Source organism: Solenopsis invicta, chromosome 1 (assembly GCF_016802725.1).
Source record: "Solenopsis invicta isolate M01_SB chromosome 1, UNIL_Sinv_3.0, whole genome shotgun sequence".
Classification (NCBI taxonomy): domain Eukaryota; kingdom Metazoa; phylum Arthropoda; class Insecta; order Hymenoptera; family Formicidae; genus Solenopsis; species Solenopsis invicta.
Window position 1 is genome coordinate 28,193,021 of NC_052664.1, and position 20,990 is coordinate 28,214,010.

Consider the following 20,990-nt stretch of genomic DNA (forward strand, 5'->3'; position numbering starts at 1 on the left):
TGGTTTGATATTAAATATTTTAAGTGTTGTATTATATTTAAAATTAGTTATATCGAGTGAAGTAGTGCGTAGCCGTCTGTTATATTGAGCACAAATACTATGTTAAAGGATTAAATGCCGCAATGCGTTTCGCGATCCAGTTAATATACGAAATACCAGTTGATCGTGTTCCATCCTTTGTAGAAGATAAAAGCTGGAAATACTATGCGTTTCGCGGCTAGTGAAATCGTCGAGCGACCGAGTCGTATGCGAGGCTTTAAAAACAAAAAAAAAAGATTTTATTTCATTCATTGATGTGAACGTGATCGACAGAAGCGCGGAATATGGCAAAGCGTGAGAAAAAATTTCGCTTTGCGTCTTCATCATCCATCTGCTCACGATATGGCGTTAAAACAAAAACGATATTTAGCATTGGCAATTCACGCGAGAAATCTGACATGTCAGCGAATGAGCGAATGGTTATGTTCAGTCGTATCGCAAAGAAATTGGTAACTTTGTCATTAAGATGTATCTTGTAAATGATGGATAAGATTCGCATTTAATATATAATAAATGCAATAGTTCTTAGTCTTCCACCGTGTGTAGTTCTTAAAAAGATTATCAGTTATAATATAAAATATTTTAGAAATTCTATATGTATATTCTTTGTGCTTTTATTTAGAATACACTGTTTTAAAAAAATTACACGTACAGATAATTAGTTTTAATTTCTCCGATCATTTTTTGAAAAAATTCGCTAACTTTGAAAAAATTCGCTAACTAAAAGGACACCAAATAAAAACAAAAAAAGGTTAAACTTTTGTTTGTTAAAAAAAGAAAAAAATGTGCAAAAAAAAATAAATGGAAATATAAAATAAAACTTTTATTACATTTTTTAAAGAATTTAAAAAAAGTATTTTAATATACAGTTGTATATATTTTTCTTTCAATATTATGACATTTAATTTTAATTTTAATTAATGGCTTCTTGCAAATTGCTCACTGTAAAATTATAAAAATTATACCAAGTATTTACAGTATTTGTCTAAACAAATGTGAAATTTTCGAATGAGAATTTAAAACAAGTACTTTTAACATTTTAACAAGGAAAAATCGCAAAGGGCCACTGATTTAGATAAAACTTTTACGTTTTATAAATCTTTCATTTTATCGTATGCATTTCCAAAGATCATTCTTTAAATCTCGTAGAGCAAAAAATTGCACACCCTCAATTTTAACTGTTTTAAATTGATAATTCATTCTACGAGATTTAAAGATCATCTACAATCATAAAAGTCTCATCCAAGGTCGGTGCCGCTCACTTTATGACAGCTTCCTGTTAATAAATCTGATTTTTCTGGGTTTTCACAATTTTTTAATCTCCTGCCTTTTCTTGGTCTTCATGGTTTTCCAGATCTGTAGCAATCCTATTCATCGCGTATCTATATATCAAATAGTTAATTAGTGAACATTTTTACATTTCGTAGAACGCGTTTTTATTGCATTTTTATGATAAACACGATGGACAAATTTATCAGCTTAACAGTTACTCTACTTTTGCATCTTCATTAGAGTCTTTAGAGTCCTTTGAGTTTACGGAATAAATTCTACGTACTGAAAAGTTAAATGGAATAAATTTGCACCGTAAATACAGATTAACCAATTTGAATCTGTATACTGAATTAAACAGATACGATAATCTCAGGTACAACGACAAATTTATTTCGAAAACTGCTTTATATATAACTCACGTAATTTAATTTCTATATAAGTTATTTCAATGAAAAACGTTTCTGTGACATGTGCACAGGTAAAGATTGCGAAACGTTTCGATGTAACGTAATATAACGTTATCACAAATGCCATACAGAATTCAAAGACGCGAATCGCTTCCATTTCCGCTCTAAGCGTCATTGTGTAAATCCTTCCTTTATTGTGATAGACTCGACTGCGTGTACGATTCCGTATGCAATGCATTTCTGATAGTATGCAAGTTTGAATTACGACGATACAGAAGCAGGATCAAGGCCATTGAGATCTGATTCGCGATGCCTAGTAACTAATCACTCTTGAATCTCTCGATTCTACAATATACATTGTTATATATTGTATATCTTACTCTCTATCGATCTGTCTTCCACTGTTTCGTGTTCTTCATACTGACGTGCTGCAATGCTACTTTGATTCCCCCTTGCGCATTACGTCTGCCTTGTTTTATCCTTCTGATGCTCTCATTTATGATCTATGTTTGCAGTGAATCGCTCATAACAACCCGATATAATACACCATCGGATCGTTATTATTCCACAGAATTTCAAACGATAAAATCAAATTAAATTATTCTCGACATGTGCAAAAACGTTTTTTTTTTGTAATCAAATGTATTTGTAAAATATTATAGTAACAAATAACAATTAAATTAAGAAATAATCGTCACAAGTTCAAGACAAATATTATAAATTAAAAATCTGAGATAAATAATCTTTTATAAAAATGTACATTTGAAAATATATTTTAAATATTGAGATATTACTGATATTAAAAAGAAACGATAGAAAAGTAGAAAATTATGAAGCGACCATCGGAATTATTTTGTTAAAAATATCTCAGCAATTAAAAAAAAATAATAGTTTTTAATTTTTAAATGTCGTTGATTTTTTAAACGCGCAATTTTTACTCGTTAAAGTTATGAGAATCGCGATAATCTCTGTCGCGCGATTAATATCATTCGTTAGGGTTCTCTGCGTGTGCGCATTTTGGACGTCCGCATTTTGGACGTCTTTGTGCGAGATGTCGCGAACAGTAAGTACGCCGAGCGTCTGCTTGAAAACTATAACCGAGTTAAAGGAAACTCCTTAACTAAATTTCATGTTAAATACCGACTTTCGCCTTAACCCTCGACCACAATGTTCCTAATTGAATTAAAATTTCCACGGAAGTCCAACGCGGTTATAGCGCCGCAATGGAGTTTGCCGCTCGAACATAGCGCGCCGACATTCGCCATCTGTTAGAAAGCCTTTTGACCAGCCAAAACTGACGTAGTTCATAAATTCGTTTTGTTTTTTGAAAACTGTATAAAAAGTGTGACATATAAATTTCGATAAGAAAGAATTATACGAGGAACATATGTTATTGGAAAATCTGCGTTATTATTTATCGGTGTCATTCTTTGCTGCTGGATATTGTACGATAAATTCAAGTTTCCTATAAATAAACGCTAACAACGATCATGTGCAATCGAGATAAAAATATATCGTTTCGAGTAGATCGAGAATAGCTTTCGTAGTTTTAAAAGGGTATTTTAGTTTTTTGGATTAAAAAAGAACTCTTGTTTCCAAAAATTTTTTAATAAAAAAAGTATTGAAGCAATTAGGATGCAACTTTTATAGAAATATCTATTTTTACAGATTACAATTGTTTTTTTTTTTTTTTTATTATTATTGTAGTAGATGATATATAGATGACGTTAAACTGGGAATTGATTCTCTCCGCAGTAGTGATTGAGAGTTACCGATTGACCCGAAACAAAAAATTTTCTCAATTTACGAAATCGTCCATCGACCGAACTATGATAGAACCAATATTAAAAATTGAGAACTGACAAAACGACGGCTTTCCAAAGATTATTTTAAATACTTTAATCCTATTTTAATTTTTGAAAGGCAGCCATTTCGTCAGTTTTCAATGTTTAATACTTATTCCAGTTTAGCCAGTGCACGACTTTATAAATTAAGAAAACTCGTTATTCTTTCTTTAGGTCAATCAGCGCTCTCAATTACTTTCTCGTAGAGGAAAGCTCTCGTCACTAATTTAATACCACTTATATATCACCCACTGGATGATCTCCGATAATAAAAAAAATACCATCGTGAGTTACAAAAATAAAATAAATATTTCTACAAAAGTTACATCTCAATTGCTTCGATACTTTTCCATAAAAGAAATTCTAGAAAACGTGCCAACAAAATAAAATATCTCCTTAAGCTGTGAAATAAATGGGACTCTTCTATTTGCAGTGTAAGTTTACCTTGATAGATACTCGGCGGAAGAAGAATGAGACTTCTTGAGCGAGAAGTGACGGAGAGAGAAACAGAGGGGAAATGATAAAGGAAAGGTAGACATCAGATCTGCACGTGGAATCAATGAATGCCGGTCACGTAGGAAAACTACAGGATTTAGTCGATGACGGCATAGGCTTCGTGGACGATAAAGTTATACTTCAAAGATAATAAAATCACCCTTAGGACCGTGCCGGTGGAGAAAAATCCGCTTGAACAATTCCGCAAATCGCTGTGAGCGCAATGGATTCCGTTCTATCGAGGTCGGCATTATGGGTTAAAAATAAAACAGAAGAAACGGTAAGAAACTAAAGAGACGATATCTTCGTAGTTCAGAGAGGTCGAAAAACCAAATGGAAAGGATACGGTGGTTCACAGAACCAGTTCATGGTCAGAATTACTAATGAACGGTAGCGTATACCTTATAAAAGTACATTGTCTTTATCTCTCTGACAATTGCTATCTTTCCCTGCGACATAATGACAACCTAACGCCAAGTCCATATATCAATATTTACGCGAACCGAATTTTTAATACAGACAAAATTGATTTGGAGTTTGAATTTATAATATGGATTAAATAATCAAACAGACACACGCGGTTCAATTATTTATTTTAGTAGTATGGTTAGTAAAAAATTTCGTAAAAAATTTACTAATTGGTGAGTATTAAATATATTATTAACTAGCAAATGAGTTCAGATTTATTAATATATTATTCTTCGTCTTATAACATATTAATGGAATATTAAATCAACTATTTTAAAGTTTCTCAAATATGTCGCACTGCGATAGATACTTAATTCCATCGATAAAAGGTATTTAAATGCTGCTTATATCTAGTTATATCTTTTAAAAGATAATCTTCTTTTTGCGTGATCTTCGTTATGCGTCTCGGAGTTCATTGGTCAAGTTTACGCTTACAGATTGTTTTTGCGATCGGTTACGATTAATTTTGATTAAACAAGAGGAAATATCGGTCGGAGAAGTAAGAACGAAGAGACAAAACGTGGAAAACGGATATCCGAAAATCGCGCGGCTGCCGCGAAGAAAAACAATTAATTTTACCTTTTGTATTGGTGAACTTTCGAGATAAAACTCGTGGACAGATCAAGGTAAAGTGAAAAGAAAAAAGAAGAATAAAAAAGATAGGGAAAAAGAGATGCGCTAACATTTCCAACGAATCAGAAGAAAAAAAAAGGAGGGAAGGTGTAGACACAGAAAGGTGAAATAAAGATTGAAAAAGCGCCAGTGGCAAGAGAAGACAAATTTTATTACCACATCTGTAAGCAAAGCGTATCGCGCTTACGAATTTGCTCAATAACACGAACGATTTGTTTCTCGATGCCGTGAGTAGCGACTAAAGAACGGAATTGGAGTGCACGGTGAAAAATAGAAAGCATATCGATCGAAAGAAATGAGTCCCTTTAAGAAGACAACAGGGAGGACGCACTGTTAACTTTTACATATATACAAATTAATGATAGCTCACATGCGATAGCGATATGCATCGAATAAAATTCAAATAAATCTATACTATACGAGATATCTAATTAAACACACTGTGTGTGTGCGTATTTCACCTTTTATTATTGCAACAGCGTCTAAAAATATCCATTGTAATATTATGCGTTATTTCTCTCTTTCTCTTTCTCAGATGTGACAAAAATATCAAAAATTGAACTAGAATTCTGAATTATTAATAAAGGAATAAAAAAAAATTGAATTAAAAAAATGTTGACACAAAAGATATTAAAATTAACATATTGCTTTACATAATACATATAGATAAAAGAAATAGTTACGTATAAAATACAATATATATCTAAGAATTAATATGTAAGAAGAAAAAAGTCATTCAGGGTAATTACATGGGGGAAAAAGAAAGATTTGGTCGAGTTGATCTAAAAATTTTGCTAAATACAGATCTAAAAATAAATTTTGTTAGATCAAAAGAATTATCAAGCTGATTTCTAGAATGTCAAAACCTTTTACAGCAGTGCTCATCATGCTTGAATATAATCCTTCATAATTATTTGGATGGTCTAACAAAATCATCTTTACATCTTATATCCACAGTTAAAATTTTCGATTCTTCGGCAAAACTGTGTAGAAATTAATTCCAGTGGTGCAGTGGTTGCTCCTTTCGTTAATATGATAAACAAATGTATACATTGTGTTTTACCATCTGTTATTGCGTATCATATAATATCTCGCCATAATATCTCACGTTTATTTCATTTCTCATTTGTTTGCTGCATTATGTCAAGGATAGAGTGTAAAGCTGCAGACATTTGGCGTATACAAATTGCATCCGTACATTTTCCTAGATATGCCCATGACACATCTTGTATTAAACATGATATTTTCGTAGGAAAACATCGGAAAATATAAACATTACATTATAAATTTTAAACACGGTTTCAACCACAATTCTTCGAATCACCTCAAATAATCTTTCATGCAAAATAAAACATGGTGTATGTAATCCTTCGGTGGACTGATGTCCTGTCGTGTGCTCCTTCAAGCATCGCGATTTTCGACGATCGTTCCAAACGTCCAGGACTCATCCGGCCTTGATATACTACGATCCGTGAAAGTTTCATGCGCCATTGGGCGAGAAGAACGTAGCAACGGCGAAAAACGATGGCGCGTATTTGTTCCCAGGATGGCATGGCGAGAGACGTGAATTATTTGGCCGAGGTTGGAGGTCGTAGGTTAGGTCGCGGGCAGGATTTTCTCTATCTTCTTTCGAATTGTCCCCGCGCGTTCGAAGCAAGGGATGCACTCGCGACGCAATCGCATTACTCGCATCCATTCGCGATGTGCTGCGAGCGCGATCTTGCACGGTACAGCGTTTTTCTTTCTCCAAGTGCCTACACACCCGTGCACCCGTGCCGATTTTAAGAAATAGCAGGATTTTTCTCATGGCAGGTCGCAGCATTCAACGATACTTGGTCGGAGAACGATGGGATGAAACGAGACCGCATCATAGCCATAACAATACATACCTACCGATCGGTAAGCGTCATAAAGCGCACAATGGGACGGCTGATTGGCTACTCAAACGGAAATTCGTGCTTGGAAAAACATCGTTGGAAAAATGATAAGACTATACCGGGCGCGTAATGTTGTCGAGGCGCAAGATTTGTACTAAAGATACTGTTATCGCGAGGCTGCAGTGACGGCCAACTGCAGAAGTCCGCCGGAAAAAGAAAAAAGAAGTTCATGATCTTCGTTTCCATTTTAAATCTTAACTAGCAGCGTAGCTCCGTGTCTGTTTTCTAGATATTTAGATATTTCTGCATGTCAATATTATGTTTGATCGGTAATCGATTTTGCGAGTCTCTTTCTTTTCTCATAAATATAATATGTATAAAATTTCACATTTAATATAACTGATTGGCATATTGTTGCAAAATATAGTTTATTTATTACTTCATTAATTCGCGGAAGATAAATAAATATAAAAAGCAATGTATAATCAATAGCTAGAATCAATTATAATAACTAAAATCAATTATAATAGATGAGAACAGTCACTGCGCAATATATAATCGCGTACAATTTGCACTTCTCGATGTGCAATTATAGGAAGAACGAAAGAAAATCACGAAGACGAAAAGAGTGCCTTTCGTGTTCCGGAATTCCTTCGTTCCGATCCCTTTTCGAGAATGCTCTTCTCGTTACGTGCAAAAGGCACCTCTCGAAAAGGTAAGAGAGCTAGTGTCGTCAGCATTTTCAGACACTCAGACTCCGTTACTCGAATAAGGTTTCTCTCCTCGTATTTTTCTATTTTTCTTCGTCTCACACTTTTGTACCATTTCATTGTGATCAAGCTTTTCGCTACCACCCCCATGATCATGGTGAGAGTGCAAACACTAAACGCATCTCATTTCTACGCCCTCCCTGCATGTAAGAGAAGCATGTAGGAGAAGCGCTTGTGCATTTGGCTATATATTTAAAAAAAGCTCTCTAAATACCTAAATCTTTTCAAATATTTTAACTATTGAAATTTTAACATTTAGTTAGAACGTTATTAATAAATAATTCTATTTTGTAAAAAATTCGTTAGCGTCGCGTAATAAAAAAATAATAATTTAAAGGTTCATAAAGTATTCATAATTTAATAAACTGACACTTTTACAATGTTAAAAAACTAGAATTGGTAAAATTACTTTTTAAAAATAACTTGCTATCATTGTTGTTACTTTCTATTACTTTTTTTATGGCAAACAAAATTAAATAAAAAATTTACTTTTCTAATATATTTTTTTGTTAAAATGATTTTTAAAATTATACTCAGGATAGCCTTGAATATAAATAATAGTCGTCGACTAAAAATTGAACACAGCATACAGGTATGAAAAGAATAATTACGTCCTTAGTCTATTATCGTTACTTTTCCATTATTTTTTAATGACGAACAAAATTAAATAAAAAATTTATGTTTCTAATATTTTTTTGCTTAAAATAATTTAAGATATTTTAAAATTATATTCGAGACAGCCTTAAATATAAATAATAGTTGTCGACTAAAAATTGAGCACACACATATCTGTATGAAAAGAATAATTATGCCGTTAGTCTGTTATTAAAAAAAAAAAAAGAACTGTAATGGTGACGACTTAATTTTCAATTCTCTTTTTACTTTTTACGCTGATATTTTCAAATGAGAAAAATGTCACATGTCATCGCAAAGTGTTTTCAGATAATTTCCATTTCTACCAAAACAGAAAAGAGAAAAATATATTTTATTGCACATAGAAGTGCATCTTTTGAGTATAAATATGTACACCGTATCATTTGATTGATTCAATTGATTACAAAATTGCATCATCTAAAATCGAGATATTCCGTTATCTTTTGCCAATCTACTTAAGGTTTTGCGGCGAGCGAAGGTTTCTGCAGAAACTACAATCCTCTTCGCTTTCTCGTTAAACGCACCGCTATGAGCCTTCGCCTAAAGTCGGTTGAAATAATTTAGCTCTCATTCTCTTGGAATGAAGTTCGATCCAGCTACGAGCTTTAAAGCTCTTTAATGCTTCCGAGTTCCACTCCGTGTGTATTCATCACCATAGAAAGTCGACGCGACGCGAGGCGACGCGAGGCGACGACGCGTCGTGGTGTTCGGAGCGATCGGTTCTTTAATGCACTTTTGTCTGGTTTAAGGAGCATCATCGAATCTCCCCCCATTGTCCATCTACTGGCACAGACGTTGAATTAAAGTCGCTATAAGTAATTCGAGTTTTCGTCAGACGTAATAAAATTGAACCGCTCGCGTCCGGCAACTGCGGAACTCTTTGTGACTTAATTAAAGTTCCACGAACGCTATTGCGCGCGATCGTTCCATCGGGGGTGAGTTTATAATGAGTTCCCGTCGTTGCTTTCATTATTTCGTTCGACGGCGAGTCTTTGTGAGCGAAACAAAGCTCGAGAGCTGCCACTTCTTTGCTGATGCGTTCCCCCCATCACATATTTACCGTTTTATAAAACGTCGAAAGAAATCTAAAGATTTCTCTTCGGGCGTTAATCGACAGCCGGCAGCGGAAGGTCTAACGGACTGCGCGAGGCATTTATTAATATTACAGATGTTTGGAAAGCGTCAAGTTTTAGCGCCGAGGAAAGTTTGCACGTCACACCTCGGTGTACGATTCAATGCCGGATTTTCCGTGACGCGAGAACGTGACTTCGAACGACGCGGCGCGGCGGAATGGTGCAAGAAGACCGCTGTGCATACCAACGTGTTCGATGTAATTACGGCGCCCGCATAATTTCCACGCTGCGAAACAAGAAGGAAAAAGAGAATGACATTGCGTTATATCGAATACATGCAATCTGCGATCCCTGCCTGCGATAATGCAAAACGGTGGCACATTACCCCTTACGACGTGTCTGGGGCTGAAACATAGCGCGGTCGCTATGCAAATCGCACGATTTTCGCTTAGCAGCGAGGGAAGGATTTTCGCGGCATTATCATAATGCAATTTTTCGTAACAAAGCTAACATCTTCTTCGTATGCGTACATGCGCGGTGCGAAACGAGAGGATGTTATCATTCTCGCCTTCTCGCGAACGCTCCGCGCGATTTACCATTCGCGCGGAGGAATATGAAGGGGGATGCATCGGATTCGCCACTCGAGAAGACTTATGAATTACAAATTCATTTAACAGCGTTACTCCGTCGTCGTTTTTCCCGATAGGATTGCGTCGGCCAAGCTCGTAAACACGGTGACACCGGGCTCGTATATTATTACTGTTCTCACCGTCACCTCTTCGACTAACTTCCGGCCCGGCCCTCGTGTTGTAATACAAGAAAGCCGTACCATTTGTTCGTGAATTTTTCGTTTCCCCGTCTGGATCGGGACGTTAAGCGCGATCGTGAGTCGTAAAAATCTCACAACGACACTTGCGCGAAAAACTTGCAGCTACACCTGAACGTGTTGAATTTACCACTAAAGTTTGCATGGCAAGCATCCTTTTTCGTAAATGTTTCATTTGTGACGAGACAACGTAATTTGAATAATAAGTAAAATGAGATGCATCGCATCGGCAAGATTAAAGCGCATCAGACTAAGGAAAGATTTTAATATCTTTTTAATGCTTGAAGAATAATTATATTTCTTTAATTTTCTTCATTCCGGTGAAATTCATATTACTAAATTAATTATACTCATAAACATAAAAGAAAAGAATAATTCTCTAAAGCATTTTTCAATTTCAACAATTTTTTGTCTATAACGCGAAGATAAATAATTTCGACAAATAGTAGTTACATCATTTCTTTTTCCATTTACGCATAAAATTTTTTTGAAATAGATTCAAACTTATATGTTTCTAGCTTATTTTATTAAAATATTGCAAATATTTTAATAATCAAATAATAAATAAATAATTGGAAATATTTCTTCGAGGTATCTTTAACCAAAAGAGAAAACACATAAAAAAATTAAAGGATAAACGTATGTATAAATATTTTACTGTAATATTACACATACACTCATCATTAAAAAATTTCATTTCTTGATTTTTTCAGTCTTAGAACTACGATCAAATAATCTCAATATCATTAAAATTGTATTTAATACATTTTAGAAATGTGTATCGTTGTATTCAGTCCGTGTCTGCCGTTCACTCCCTTTCCTCGCGTAAAAAAAGAAAAACTCACGCAAGACCACTTCGAACGCACGGATCAGTTTCACGAGAGAGAACAAAACAATAAGTATCGAAACTTGTCTAATATCTAGAGTTTTCTCAGGCGCGATAAATCTATCCTCCCCCGTCTTTCCTATTTCCTTCGTTCTAGCACATAAACAAGCCATTTATTCGTTTCTTCCTTGTACCGCGGTACCTTTGCTTCGAGACTAAACGAGGACGTTAAATGATCGCGAGTCGTAAAAGCCTCGTTCCTTGTCTATCTACTTTGCGTGTTTTACCTTCGCGGTTTTTTTTTCACCAAGGAAATTTCCTCGCGCGAGTACACGCACGAGAAATTACGTGTATCATGTTAAATCCATGCTGATACTTTTATCTCGCGTATATCAGCATTGTGTAACTTTTTATAAATAAAAAAACAGGGAGTGAAAGATTTCAACATATTATAGTACACGAATGGCAAACCAGCAATGAGTGTGACAAAATATTAATTTATATGAAATCAATTTTGCGTCTTCCCTATTCCAATTAAGATTAAATGTCAAAGTTAAATGTAACTCGGAGAAACTTTGCATAAACTCGTAGGACAGATCAGAAGATTCTAAGGGAATACTTATTTATAATTATCCTTAAGAGAACCGAATAGGACAGTTAACACGAAGCGATATTAATTTTGAATTCTCACAAATTCAAGAATAGAGAGCAATTGCTAAATCTACATAAACGGATGCTTTCGGTTAAACGGAAGGGCGTATTCAACAAAGCCAAGAAGAGAACAAACCGAACGGAACGTGAAAAAGCAGCGATGTTGTAATAGATGAAATATCGCGTGTACAAGATATACGGATTAAGTTAAAAGGTGAATTACTTTCAACATGAAACCATGATGAAAAACTTTCTTCGTTCGTGTATTACCCTTTCCCATTCCTTCCACGGCTGGCACGGCTGCTTCCTTCTTCATAAGATAGAGAAATTTGCAAGGACATGAAATGCACTTTCGAAGCGGAAGGAGGTTCTTTGCGCAATTTATTTTTCAAACATAACGCTAATAACGTCATGCAATAGTAATGAAAAGTAGAGTCAAAGAAGAACGCGATAAATTATTTTACGATGAGAGATTAAGCGTTTCTCTTCTCTTTATTACGATTAAGCCGGACTAATTTTTTTATTTGTGTCGTCACGTTTAATACAGTCAACTTGAATGTAATTCCCATGCAAGTATTCTTAATTTTTTCTTTCTTTTATGATAAAATTTCAATTGCATTTCTCAAAGGATACATAAACTATTTTAAGATTTAAAATTACATATCTTAAAAACTTTATAAAATAGAAAGAAAGAAAAAAGTTAATACGAAAAACAAACTTTCCTACTAAAAAGGGTAATAACAAAAATAATTTGAAGATACAATGTTTATCGAATTGAAATTATCTTTGTACGCCTCGTACGTTAAGATCTTCCAAATCTTTATGTAAATGTATATAGGGTGCCCCACATTCGCGACCGAAATTTTAATGGCACATTTGTGACGTAAAAATAAAACGAAAATATGCAAGTACACTGAGAGAAAAGACTTTGTTAATTCAACAAATACCAGTACTTACAACAAATATTTGTAGCTATAGTGACAACAAATCACGTGTACAAATATTTGTTAGAAGTACAGACATTTGTTGAATTAGCAAAATCTTTTCTCTCAGTGTAGAATCATATAAACAAAAGAGTTAAATCGAATTCACATTATGAACAATTCTAAAAGACTATTTCCTATTTTTCGCAAGTGGTGCTACAAACATTGCTAGTTAAATGTTCTTCACTCAAATAAATTCTCAAATTACCGTATTCGAGCGAATGCTAATTAATTTCCGTTAATTCGTGATCGTATTTCGGAGATTCTTTTCAGTCGATGTAACGGCATTGCCCTGTATTAAGAAAAAGAAGACTTAACTAAAAAAAACTACAAAAAAGTGAGCGAAGGAGAGAGAAAGAGGGAGCGAGAGAGAAACGGAAGAAAAAGGAAGCGAAAGAGAAAGAATCGAGCGTGAAACGAGAAGGGGTGGAGGAAATTCTCAGCAGAGTAAAATAATATTTTCTTTATATCATTTTAAATATATATAAATTGACTGAGTCACTAAGGGTCGGTTTTCCCCGGACAGCAGTTTTCTCTTCGCGATATCTTCGCGAAACGAGGCGGAGGGAACACGATATTAATCACGGTTCAGTAGCTCGAACGTCTGAAATGCCCGCGTCGTGAAATGCCGAGCCAATCGGGTTGAAAGCATCCCCATTGGACGAGATGATTCCCACTGGTCCTCGTTGTTCGACGATGCGTCTACGTTAAAGTGGGTATTACGCGTGCATCCGCGTGGAGTATCGCACATATGATTCGAGCCAAGTACACATTAGTCGGATAATATCAAACCTGAGTACATCGGTAATTTCACACGAATGTCACTGACTTTCTGCCTAACGATAGTTTCAGACTATTAATTTCTATACGCTCAGATAACAAATGTTTGTAATGACTAATTTTCATGTTACGTATCTTCAAATTATTCATCTTATGCAAGTGGATATGTAAATCATTTGGATAATAATTGTAAGCATCTGTCGACAAAAATAATAGTCCGTACTAACGCGGCAAAATAATATGCAACAAAACAGGTTTGTTTCATCATGTTGGAGATTACTTTTTTCTGCGCATTTTATGGGTCGATGAACATTGGTTAGTCAGAAAAGTTTTAAAACAAAATAAAACGCCATCGTTAAATTAAGAAGCAAAATAATTTTAAAGTATAATAAGGTATAATATAATAACAAATATGTTTGATAAAAAGACAAGTGCTCTTGCATAATGTAATATATCCAAAGAGCGTATTAAAGTGAGCAATAAAAATAATTTAAAACATTATCGCACTTGACAAGGAACATAAAAATTATGCAATGTTTTTATTGCAAACAAAAAGTTTATTTAACAATTGCCAAAAAGCCAAAAAGTTTAATGTTGCGAAGAAAATTTTATTTTTATATAAAATAAAAATGCGTTTGTTTTAATACTTTTGTGTTCTATTAATTTACGTTTGTACCCCCCCCCCTTTCTAAATTTTAAACAAATGATAATTAAAAATACTGAAAATATATTTAAAAATATATATTGAAAATGTGATAATTAGCAAAATGGTACGCAGGTGTTATTAATAAAAGAAAAAAAAGAGTTATGGAAAATAATGATACAAAAGTTACGTCTGCATGCATAGTAACGAAATTAAACGCATAGAAAAACAATGAGGGAGCTAATTATCTTCTGGAATAAGCACCGTTCGCGAAATATAAATTTCGCAAACAAATTTATGATACTACGTGCACACGGGTGAACGTGTTGTGAAACAAGTAAAACGTACTCCACAAGACAATGAGAATAATGATCTCCGCTAAGTCCATTGAGTAGAAAAAGGTGGTGGTTGACTCGGAAAGATCCCTAGAAGTATAGACAATAAATTGGTCTGTTAAGGGTGATCTCCTCGTTTGCGGCGTCGCGTGTATCTCGTAGAAACGTGGACGAGGCGCGACCGACCGCATATTTCAACTTGTTCCCCGGTTGTGTTATGACAGTCTGAGTAATGGGCAAAAGAGTACGACGCGGCTACGGCACCTCGAGCTCCTATAGCGATAATAAAGCCTGGCGTTCCCCGGGCAATAAAGATCCGCTATGCAAATTCACCCGCATATTTTTCTATAATGGTATATTGCGCCTGCCGCCTGCTACATGCCAGGCGCACTCTTGAGAGACTCGATGAATTAATCCCTTAGGAATGAATGTCCAGAGTGCGCGATAAGGGTGCTAGTCGGAATCATTTGTGATCGTGAAGTTTTCTTTGCGAAAAACCGCGCGCAAAAAACTTGCGACGGGATATGCCGCATTGATATACTAATTAACGTATTAACGTTACGTATTACGGCGCTCTTTCATCATAATAATGTAATAATCTTTAGGTATTCAACTAAAAAATTACGCGGTCGTTAAAACAAGGATGTAGGTTGTTCATATTTATGGCGCTTAAGATTCGCAATTATCTGGCAGAGATCTCCTTTTCTTTATTATGTAGCTACACATAAATACGTTTGTACAATAAACCGCATTGTAAGCGTTGAACTGAATAGTACTCGTTAGCAATTCACAATCTTACAAAGAGCATCAAAAATGCAGGCGGTGCCATTATTTTCCTTTTATTAGGTTGACGCAAAAATAATGTCTGTTTTTAACCGTCAACAAAACAGTAAAAACCGACATCATTTTTGCATCAGCGCAATGCATACAATTTTCTTCTACTTTTTCGAAAAATTATTCATGAACGCTTGTCCTCGTATATTAATATTACTTTTTTTTAACCTTATTTTTAAATGATAAAAATTTATATTTTGTTCCTTTGAAACGTGAAACATATTGAATATTTAATTTAATATTAAATAAATGCTAAATAAAATTTCTCCATAAAAGTTTGATATAATTATCTAAATATTAATTTAATATATATTCAAACATTAAATCATAATTGATCCAAAGTACTAATTAAAATTAACAATAATTAATTTTTAAATTAATTTTGTTACAAATTTATTTTTATAATTACCAAAGGAGGTTGCCATCTGATTGAAGTGCGGTGCTCAAACGGTGCGGTTATATCAAAGGCCATATCACCTGCTTGTAAATAATCTCGTGTGTGAGAATAATAAACGGCTTGTTTCGCAACTTGCAAAATTATGTAGAATGTGTGGAAGTACTTAAACAACTTGGTAGAATGTGTTACAAATAGAATACGACCTTCAGTGTTCAAACACTTGAGAGTTGCGCTTCGTGAAACGTCTTATTAATCGTTAACAGGGTGACATGACCAACCACTTCGCTCGGGACCACCTAAACACGAAGAGCTTTCACGAGTGAGGTTGAATCCTGGAAGTACCCGATTTTACGCGAAATAGCCATTCGCAGTACGGGGTTGGGGAAATGTAATTTATCATGCAGTGACTAGTCCGTTGTCTGTCTTCTAATCTCGATCACAAAATAATTTCAAAATCGATGAATTTGCTATTACAATGTAGTAGCAAATTTAAGTGAAAGATAAGCAAAGATAGGCGTTAACAAGTTACAATGATAAGTTAATCTGCCGTTTTATAGAAGAATAAATTTGCATTAGCATATTTTAGCAGAAGCAAAATGAAAATAAAAACTTAATAAATGTTGTATTTATCAATTGTATTGGAATTGCATTATGCAATTGTAATGTTTATCAGCAAATGGACCGCGTCGAACGTAATAAAAAATTGATACAAACGCACGAATCGAGAAACAAACACGATTAATTATAAGTCGTATAATTAATAATAATCGAGTGTAATATCGGATAAAACAGTAGCTATATTCGCGACTGATGAGCACTCGTTATCTATGTAAAGCATTATATCTGCACGGGGACACAATGTCGAATGTGCGAATGCCACAAAGTCCCTTGCCGCGGCAATTTATCAGGCAGTTTGACGTGTCTATTAACCTCTCTCCTCCCCAACAGACCCTAATTTCCGATAGCTGCACACGGTCTTTCTTTGACATCCATTTCTGAGAGTCTCTCTTTCCTTCTCTCCCTATCTGCCGTTTCAACCCTCGATAGATAAGTAACGCCAGTAGCCTTTTTCCGCTGCCACGAAAAATCCTCCTGCCTTCTTAATAACCACTTTTCTCATCATTCTGTTGTGCAAACAAACGCTACGGCGACGTCCGCAGAGAACTGCCTCTTTCCGCTCATTATTGCCTTCGGATTTTCAGCTTTCTCACTCAATATCGTGCAAACTTTATCTTTCAGCTAAATTAGTAAATCATATAGTATTCGGTACTGTAAAATAAAAATACAAAATTACGTAATAGTAAAAGGTTATGCATAGAGAGATATTCTTTCTGCCACGCTGTCTCATTTAAATGTAGAAATATAAAAATCAGTATTGCATCCACGTAGTTACACTATAGTAACTAATACACACCGCAACTCTCGTTCTTTATATTAAGTAGTATTAAAAACTGTATAGTTGGAATTATTCTTTTCACATATATCGATTATCAGTCGCGTCAATAATATTCGCAGACGTCGTTTCATTTGGCAGAGGGTCTGACGTCTTTTTCGTCATAAATTTTCAGCGAAAGCTTAAAGCTTAAAAACTCCTAAAGAACTTTGCAGCAGATTTTATGAATGCAACAGCATGTTTGAATAGCGTTTGAAGCGCAAATGTATTCAAACCATTCGCCACTTTCTTCTTTTTCATGTCGCATTTCCAATCTTGAAATAACATTATGGATCGCCTGCTCACGTCATCCGTTTCTTATTCGCGGCCAGAATACTACCTACATCAGAGATTCAGAAGTCGGCGCCGCCCTACGCGTAGAAAGCATTCATCTAGCACGTTTATCGATCGACCTTCTCTCTTCCCTCAAGAATTCATTGCTGTACGCGTTTGCAGCTAAAATAAACTTGTAGTTACGGGAACGGACTAGTTGGTGAACGTTGATATTTCATCCAAATTAATTTTATCGTAAAATAATTCTCAAAATTGATTATATATTATAATTATTCGAAAGGAATAATTTATTAACTTATTAAATTTATAATAATTTGTAAAAACATGCGCTTTTTATTATCAGAGGAAAAACGCTTAGTCGAAGGCCACCTCGTTATTGACATTTAAAGCTTGATTTTTCTCAATTTGTAAAAAAAAAATTGGATGAGTCATTCGATTTAATGGAAAGTGGAAACCGCCTGTCGTACAAGCGGTGATTGTAAAAAAAATGTCATTTGGGTCCTTTGGACAATATTTCCTTCAAGAGAAAAAGTCTTAAAATAGCGATGTCAAAGATCCAAACGTATCATCACTCCCCTCTCATCTTATCGAGTAGACATCCATTTGTCGTCGTGTCTAGTTGAAAGATCGATCGATCGTCGTGACGCGAAGGTCATGCTAATTTAAAATAGCTTCATATCGATAATTTGACAAGGGCATAATGTCAACATGCATTATTGAAAAATACCCTTGTAAAAATACGATTGACAGTTGATACATTCCACGGGAAAGTGATATATTTCACGTAACTGTGACATTGTGATGTATTGCCATTACTATATCGATTATAATAATAAATATAAATTACTCGTAATATTTAATTAACATAGGCGTGCATTATATGTATCTCGACGCATCGGGAATAATAATAATAAGCATCGTTATTGTTTGAACGGCAGGTTGTTCTTGTTCTATGAAACAAAAGCTCGGCAAGTAATTGCGGTAAATTAATGGGATTGAGCGTAAACTTCAGGATGCACGGGACAGTTTTCATTTATGATTCGCATTTCATTATTCCGGTCGGTCTTTCAATGGGCGCCGCGCCCGTCATACTTGAATGAAATAATATTCATCAGATTTTGAAAGTTAATATTTGCGATTTCGCAACATAACGTCAGGGGTTTTTTTTGTGTACTCGAACAATTGTATACCTGTATTTTTGTCGTGCTTTCGTGTAACAACAAATATTTACGACGCGATTCATAAAATCGACCGGTAGTCAGTGACAGAATCGACTGTCCTCGATTTTAGTCACCGCGCGGTTGCTCGCAACAGATTTTTTTTGCTGTGATTTTTGTGTCTGTGCCCAATAAACTAACTTTCTCTCCCTCCTTCTTTTTTCCCCGTCCTCTCTCTCACACACACACACACACACACACACACACACACACACACACACACACACACACACACACACACACACACACACACACACACACACACACACACTCTCTTTGTCGTAAAAAATGCAGGTGGTTAAAATATGAATTGCAAAATTCAGCGCTATACGATGAAAGATCGTGCAATCGATCATGCACATTGATTTACAATGTTCGATTCGGATTTCAGCTATTTCCACCAAACAAGGTAAATCCAATAATTTATATGTCGAAATATCACCGGCAGTTCAGGACAATATAAATTAATAAAACATGAATAGCGCGGTCTCAATTTTATGCGGAGAAAATTGTGCATACATCGCTCGTATGGACCGGTAGGATGCCATGTAATACTAATGTGTTGTTTTTAACTTTTACAATTTTCATCGAAAATAAGACAATGACACGAACGCATTCTGTCTAATCAAATAATTCCTAAGCTACAATTTTACAAATCAACTAACAAGAGAAAAAATATTCAAACTTAATTTTAATTAAGTCGTTACGTTAAAACGAAATATTAACAAGAATTATTTTACAGTAGCTATTCAGTGAAATATTTTAGAGCATTCTAGTTTCACAAAATATTTAATTAAACTATTAATTAATTTCCTTTATATTCCGTAAATTGGTATTGGATTAAAATTTGCAAAATTGGAAAATAAAACCTAAATACATCTACGTGACTTAATAACACAAACGATAATATCGATGATAAAAAGCATTCCTTTATAATTTGCACCTACGACATCGATGTTTGAAATTGAATGCTGACGGTAGATTAAAAATTCTGTTGACATCGCAGCATCGTTTTTCACAATAGTACCGACGTCGATAAAACAAAGTGGAAAAGAAGTTGGCCTTTGGGCACAGGATAAAACAGATTTTTCTCTATTAGTATTTTCTCAAGAATGAAAGAGAATATAAAGGGTAAATCAATGATTATAAAAAAAAAATTGCAGCACAAATGGATCAATATCCGCATTGGCATTGTGAAAATACTAATTGTTAAAATTAATGTACAAAGTACCATAGGAAAAGATTAGCAATTTCTCTCACAAGCATGTAGATCAAATGAAAAAATTCTATTAGTTCCTATAAATCTTTTTTTTACAATCTTTTTTCACTGTTGAGATATTCATCTTTAAAGTTAAGACTTGAAACATTTTTTCAAATAACTTGTATATTGCTCTTCTGATATGGATAACTCGTAATATTTATTTGCATATTTATGTAAATAAAGATCTTAAAAACAATGTGATACCATATCTGAGAATTTAAGGCAGAGAAAATTATGCAATTTGCAATGTATAGTTACACATGTTTTTTGAAAAGCAATTGCGTGTTTATTTTTTTTATATCAAAATTGATTTATCTCATTATTCTGTGAATAAAAAATTCAGTTATAAAAAAATTAATAGTTTACGAGATTTTCATATTCATGTAAAAAAATATGCCAGAATAAAATGTTTCTCGTAAAATGTTTTTTCCACTTTACGCTTTAATACTTTTATGTATAAAATATTCAGAAGAATCTATTTATGCAAAAAAATATATGATTCTATTAAAGAAAAAATTTTAATTATACTTTCTTGTTGCATTTACAAAAAAGTGAGTCGATAAAGAAATAGACATTGTTGTACCGTTCAACTGTTTTGCCTGTACTATTTTACGACAATATATATGATAAATTACATCTTGTCAAATTGTAAAATATTAATTAATGTTGAAAGTAGTTTACGATTAATAAAGTAAGAATATCTTACTTTTTTAAACTTTTCTCATCGACAGAGATATTTCTAATATATTTCAATCTTACGTTGCAATTATTTTAATTTTATCATTATGAGTAGTACAACAAGTTAAATAAAACTTATATCGAAGAAACTCATGGAGAAACTATTACTTCATAGGTTTAAGTAAACAGATTTCGCGGAAGGTTTCCGCATCGCCAAAGAACTACATATTGCAAAGAGAAATTTTGTGACGATCACTTGGAACTCGAATAAAGTCCATTGTAGTACTGGTAGCATCAGATC

General features: G+C 34.2%; 1 protein-coding gene across 2 annotated transcripts in view; it reads right to left on the bottom strand.

The window, feature by feature from the left end:
* The window catches only part of LOC105203624, a 336,761-nt gene that overhangs the window by 83,047 nt on the left and 232,724 nt on the right, over positions 1-20,990 (bottom strand). The gene's annotated exons all lie outside the window — the stretch shown is intronic.